This window comes from Desmodus rotundus, chromosome X (assembly GCF_022682495.2).
Source record: "Desmodus rotundus isolate HL8 chromosome X, HLdesRot8A.1, whole genome shotgun sequence".
Lineage (NCBI taxonomy): Eukaryota > Metazoa > Chordata > Mammalia > Chiroptera > Phyllostomidae > Desmodus > Desmodus rotundus.
In genome coordinates this window covers 64,269,983-64,276,893 of record NC_071400.1, presented here as the reverse complement: position 1 = coordinate 64,276,893, position 6,911 = coordinate 64,269,983, and positions in this window count along the sequence as shown.

Sequence of the window (6,911 nt, the reverse complement as noted above, 5' to 3'; positions counted from 1 at the left end):
CGAAGCGAGCGGTCGGGCGGGTGGGCGGGTGGGCGGGTGGGAGGGGCGGGGCCGGCGAAGCAGGTGGGCGGGGCGGGGCGGGGCGGGGAGGGGCGGGGCGGGGAGGGGCGGGGCCGGCGAAGCGGGCGGGCGGGGCATCCGGGTGTCTGCTGACTGCTGTAGTCACTTGTCGAGAGGTTTAGGCTGTGTTGTGCGAAGTTCCCTCAAAGAGTTGTGCCACCTGGGAAAGAACCCAAGGGCAGCAGCACAATACCACACCCTCCACCGGGCACTCTAGCAGGCCCGGGGATAGGCTGCCAGCTCCGCGGGGAAGGGTGGTGAAGGGCAGGAGGTTGAGAGAATGTCACTTACTCAGAAAATCCTTCATTCAGGTATAAAGGTGTCTGAGAGACTCATATGCTAGCCTTTTTGCGTGACACTGGGGGTGTCCAGAGGAATAATAAAGAGTTCATGCCTTCCAGGAGAGCACAGTTAAGTTGGAAAAAATTACAGTACAGACACAAACAAAGGAAGGTAAGAGAATCAGACTCTGGGACACAGGCATGAATATCCAAAGACATATTCTGAGAGCCACGTAGAGACGCATATGTTGAGGAATAGATTGTGAGGAACAGAGATGCCAGACCGGATCACATAGATAGGGATGTGGAAAGCCACTAAGAGACACAGAAGCTAGGAGACAGACATTTGGAGACAGAGCTGCCGAGAAGCACAGTCCAGAGGCATAAACAGAGAAGCAAAAACATCTTTCACCAGTTCAACCTTTGCTAATATCCTCTGTGTCTATCCTATTTTGAACCCAACAGCCCAGATCACACATTGCAGATTGGACCTCAACCAGAGGCTGTCATTTATGAACCGGGTCTTTGGTCATCTAGAACAAGGGTCCCCAGCCTCTGGGCTGTGGACCTGTACTGGTCCTGGCCTCTTAGGAACTGAGACACACGGCAGGAGGTGAGCTTGAATGTAATGCGTTTTAATCATCCGGAAATCATCCCCCTTACCCCTGATCCATGGGAAAATTGTCTTCCACGAAACCAGGCCCTGGTGCCACAAGGTTGGGGACCGGTGACCTAGAACATCTTTCAACCAGTCTCCCAGTTAGAATCTTGAGTCCACTTAATCTACCTAATCTGACTTCCCTCTATACTTTTCCCCAAACCGAGGTCTTCAAGTCATAAATCTAACTGTATATTTTCAGCCCCGTTCAGCTTTTTGTTTCCTCTATCTCAACTATCTTCCCATATGCTTTCTCACCCAGGAAGACTCCCCTCTGGGCCTCCTGGCTGTTGTCAACCAGCACATTCATGGTTATAACACCATATTCATCAAAAGATTTAGTACCAGACTCACTATCTTTCTGACTATATGAAGTCCTTCTAGCAATTTATAGCTCCTCACCAGGCCCAATACGTTCCAGCCGCAGTTGCCTTTTTGTGTTCATCTTTTCATCAGCTATTCCCTCTGCTTGGAATGCTCTCCCCCTGCTTTTTGCATGACTGCCTGTTGCCATGATTTGCTTAAATGTCACCTGCCCTCCCTGACCACTCAAGCTGTAGCCACCTAGTTACTACCCGATGGGTTGGAAGAGGTGATCAAGATGTGACTGGCCCTGACTGGTGTGGCTCAGTGGATTGAGTGCCAGTCTGCAAACTGAAAGGCTGCTGGTTCGATTCCCTGTCAGGGCACATCCCTGGGTTGTGGGCCAGGTACCCAGTTGGGCAAGTGCAAGAGACAACCGAGTGACATTTCTCTCACACATAGATGTTCCTCTCCGTCTTTCTCCCTCCCTCCCCCTCTTTCTAAGAATAAATAAATGAAATCTTTAAAAAAAATTTTTTTTATTTTAGAGGCAGCCAATCGATGTTTCTCTCAACACATCAATGTTTCTCTTCCTCTCTCCCTCTCTTCCTCCTTCCCTTCCCCTCTAAGAACAAATAAATAAAAATGTTTTTTAAAGCTTCCTTTAAAAAAAAAAAAAAGAGGATGTGACTGCCAGTTGTCCTGCCAGCCGGAACCAGGAAATCCATGCCTTCTCACCCCCACCCCTATCCACTCTGCCCATCATTCCCACAGCCAGAGCTGTTTCAAGGACACAGCCTTGAGAGAGCCATGTGTTGCTGAGACCATCTGGACAGTATATGTGACTGAACCCCGTTAAGGCCTCTGTGTAAACTTTTAAAATTCTGACGGGTGGGTGCCGAGATCTCATCTCGTGGCCACCCAAGACAAGCCTCATATGTAAGTTCTCTTCCTTATTAAACCTGCCGCCTACCAATCTGGAGTGGCCTGCTCCTTTCTTCCATCTCTGATTGCCCTCTGTGTACAGGAGCCAGTTTGCAAACTAACACATTACATATTGGAATTTTCTGCATTGCACTTACAAGTCCATAATCTTTTGTTCAAACTTGGGGCCAAATATGTTTTCAAATTCAGAATTTTTTCAGTTTTAGAAAGGAACACATATACTCAGTATTATATAACTCTATATGCTGCACATACTCTATATTATATAACTACTGAGAAAGGTCTGGAGCATTGCTTACAATTAAACAGTAATATTTCTAGAGTGCAGAGTATGAAAATTTACACTAAGTGTGAATCAGGACTATAAATAGCCTCACCCTACTTCAGGTCAGGTTTAGTCACCTAACGAGTTTGGGCACTAAGGTATGAAAAAACAACCTGATACTTTTCAGAACTTCTGACATTGTGGGATTGTGTCTAAAAGCTGTTGAGCCTTGACTAACAGGCCTTGCGTGTGTGTTTAGCTCTTTCCCTGCTGGAAAGTAAGCCCATGGCAGCAGAGTCTCGTTCTGTTGGGTCACCTCTTGGTGACCCAACACCAAGAACACTGACTGGCCTGTATCAGTACAAATGCATGCATGAATGAATGAGTCAATCAACCAATTAGTCTTGGGAGAATTTGCCGGCCCAGCTTCATGATTCCTTCATCTACTCAACTTCAGTGACCTCCACTTCTTCTCCACTCTCATCACCTCTGTCTAGGCCACATTATTAACCTTGTCACGGCTTGGAGTGACTCCCCACGTCCCTAGCATCTATATACCACCGTCTCTCACCCTGACCATGTTCTCCCACTCATCTTGGGTCTCCTCCCTATTACCATTTCTTTTATCTCCTTGAACCCTGTGGGTCTATTTTCTCCAGCCTAGTGGCCTCTTCTTCTTCCTACTTTTCTCTTGGCCAGAGGAGAACCTCTCTCTCTCATTTCCCCTCTCTCTTTACCTGTTCTCACTGCACTCTCAACCCATTTACCCCTTGGCCGTCTACCAATTGAAGTCCTTGACATTTCAGCACAGGCCCTAAAGTTAGAAGGCATGGGTTTGAATCTCAACTCCATCATTTCCTAGCTGAATGGCACTGGGCACATTACTTAACTGCTGTGCCTCAGTTTCCTCTTCTATAAAATGGGTATAATCAAAGCACCTACCTTGTAGAGTTGTTAGGAATAAATGAGTTAACAAGTACATTATATATATATTTTTAAAGATACTTTGAACAGTACCTGGCCTTTAGCAAGAGCTATGTAAATGTAAGCTACTGTTACTCTTTGGAACAGTGTCTCTTAGCCTTTTTTTATGTTGTGGACAGCTCTGGAGGTCTGGTGAAATCTTAAGGAACCCCTTCCCAGAATAATGAATGCATAAGATAAATAGATTACCAAAGAAGTACAATGATCAAAATAATAAGAAATACATCTGTCATGTAGTATTATAATATATGTGCTTCTTTATCAATACATTAAACAACAAGCTATACCTAACTGGCGTGGCTCAGTGGATTGAGCACCAGACTGTGAAGCAAAGGGTCACCGGTTTGATTCCCAGTCAGGGCACATGCCTGGGTTGTGGGCCAGGTCCCCACACATTGATTTTTCTTTCCCTCTTTTTCTCCCTCCCTTCCCCTTGTCTAAAAATAAATAAAATCTTAAAAAAAATAATGATGTTATTTTGAGAGATCTGCAACAACCATGATAAGGTATGAAAATCTCATTTCTGTTGGTGACAAAGCCACAGGGACTGCTATCCTACTTCAGCTCGTTACCTACATCCCTTAGAAGGACATGCTACATTTCTGTTAGTGATGGTGAAAATTAAGGTGCAATTTCCTGTCTCCCTCATCCAAGTCCATGGGCTCCTTAAACTGTCTCTACAGACTCTAAAGGGACTGTGGACCCTTGGTTAAGAATTTCTGTGTTTAGAGCAAATGGAGGCCATGAGGTGAATGCTTTCTCTCTTGTCACCTCCAACGTTCTCTCTAGGCCACACTCTCCTTGGGTCTCAGAGAAGAGAGGTGTTGTTTGGGCCTTGCCCTTCCCACTGGGCTCTGGGTCCCAGCCCCTCCCATGGAACTTCCCTGGGGATTTGTTCCTTTGAGCATCCGCTGTCTTTATTGTTTGCACCTCTGTCTCAAGATCATCAGAAAATAGGGAGTAGATTGAACTCAACATTTGCACACAACGGACATTCACCAGTTTAGGTGTTTGAGGGTCAGAGGTGAGCAAAGGGGCATGTCAGGGACACCAGAACCAGCAACATTCAGCACTGCCTCACAATCCCCAAGGGGTACTAGCCCTACCAGGAGAAGAGAGAAGCACAGAGGCAGTCTTTACTCCTGAGAGATAAAAACTATTAATACAAGATAAACTGTTCAACCCTTCTGGGGATCTGCAGTTACCCCTGCAAAGACAAAGTTGCACTGGCTCTGGCTGGCTCTGAGGTGGCATTGGCAACTCTAAAGGACCTCAGATGATGGATATGGAGAGGATCCAAATGTGTGCCTGTAATTTCCGCGTGAGTTGGGGCACCATTCGAATGAATGATTTAAGCTCTGGAGCAGTGTGCGGGACATGAGAATGACTGCGGTGAGCCTCTGAGAGTGTGCTAGCTGAGTGTTCACCATTTGAATGAATGGGGCTGACATGTGAATGAGTCTGGGTGATACCAGCCTAAGGCCTTGATGACTTTAGCATTGCCCAAATCAATGGCGGCGTTGTCCAGCCTTTGTGTAATCAGAACTGTCTAGCTGTGTTTGACGTGGCTGAACACTTCCTCCTCCTACAAACACCCCTTGGCTTCCATGACACCTCATTTTCCTGATTCCTCCTATTTCCCTGACTGTTCCTTCTTGGTCTCCTCCCTGGGTTTCTTTTCTCCTGCCCCCTCACTAGGGAGCTCATTAATCTCGTGGTTTCAATACTGCCTCTCTGTTGAGGACTTCCCAATCCCCAACTCCGGCTCACCTCACCACTGAACTTCAGAATGAGGTAGTCAATCATTTGCCAGCTCCCTACACAAGGTGGCTCTTAGGCACTCCAACATGGCTTAAATTAAACTCAACCATTGCCCCCTAAACTTGCTCTGTCTCAGTTGGTAGCAATGTTACCTTCATAGACTCCAAAGCCAGACCCTGGGACTAATGCCCTTTCCACTCCATCTAATCAATTGCCAAATCCTCTTGACTTAAGTCCTACATAATTCTTGAATCTGGCACTTCCTCTCTCCTATCTTCCTATTTTCACCACCCAAAATGTCTTGTACTATTGTACCTGTCAAATCCCACTGCTGTCCCTCTTAAAAGGACCCTCCAAGAAGCCAGCAGAACCCCCTTCCTAAAACTCAAAGTTTACTGTGTTGCTCTCCTTGCTATAAAGCCCTGCGGTGGTTCCCCCTCACTTGTATCCGTAATCGCAGCGGCTGACTCTCCTGGCTGCAGCCTGTGTAACTGTACAGCAGCAACAGTGCACAGTAAAGCTGCCAGACAAGATATAGGATGCTGGAGTAATTAAATTTGAATTTCAGATAAACAACAAATCATTTTTTGCCTGAGTACCTCCCATGCAATAGTTATTTGTTATTAACCAAAATTATTAGTTATTTACCTAAATTCGTATCCAAGTGAGCATCCCGTATTTTCATTTGCTAAAATAAATCTGGCAACCCTACCGCAGGTAATCCTCAGGACTGTGAGATGCTCCCTCACACTACCACAGCTCTGTATGCCCACCTCTGAACCAATACTTACCTCCGGAGAGATCAGGGGTCTGTTCTGATCTCTGTATCCTTGGTATGCCGTACAGCGCCCCGGGCACACAGATGGCAGTGTTTGCTGAGTGAATGAATGCATATGTGTGACATCGCAATAAACCTGCGTCACTTGATGGAAGCAGTAAGTATTGTGATTAGTTCAGTGTCAGTTCCACTTATACCCACTTTGCCTTCACAGCCTTGGAAGAATTACCTCATTGTTTACACATACACACAGCAGGAGAGCTAGAAAGCTGGGAGCCAGTCATTTGCAGGCTTGATGAAGCCATTCTAGGACCAGTGGGGGTGTGTATTTGTTTGTTTGTTTTTGAAGGGAGAGAAGGAATGGGAGGGAGACCACGATATCCTAGCAATATGGAGGTAGAGGAAAGGCAAAGAGGCCCGGAACCAGGGAGGTTGTGGGGGAGGAAGGGAAGGGGATGTGGACAGCCCAAGGAAAGCAGGAAAGCAAGCAGGTAGCAATGAAGGCGAGGAACCAAGAGCCAGCTGGCTCCAGAACGAGGAGTGACAGCCGCTGCAGGCAAGGGACGGGAGCGGGCGGAGGGAGGCTCTGGCAATACCGGCAGAACCATTGTTCTCCCTGCAGGACTCCGGGGCCTTCCTTCGGAGACTCCCAGCTCTCCAGTCCCCAGGGTTACACTAGTTTCTCCCACCACTCTCTCGACCCCCAAATCAAGAGGACCACGGAGAGATTCTGATAGTCCTCTCGCTCCCGCCCCGAGTTGGGAAAGATTTGGAACAGAATAAACGGGGGCTGGGGCGGGGGGAGATGAGTCAGCCTGGGCTGGGCGACAGCTGCCAGTGAAACCCCAACCAAAGTGATCTCGCAACACCCAGAAG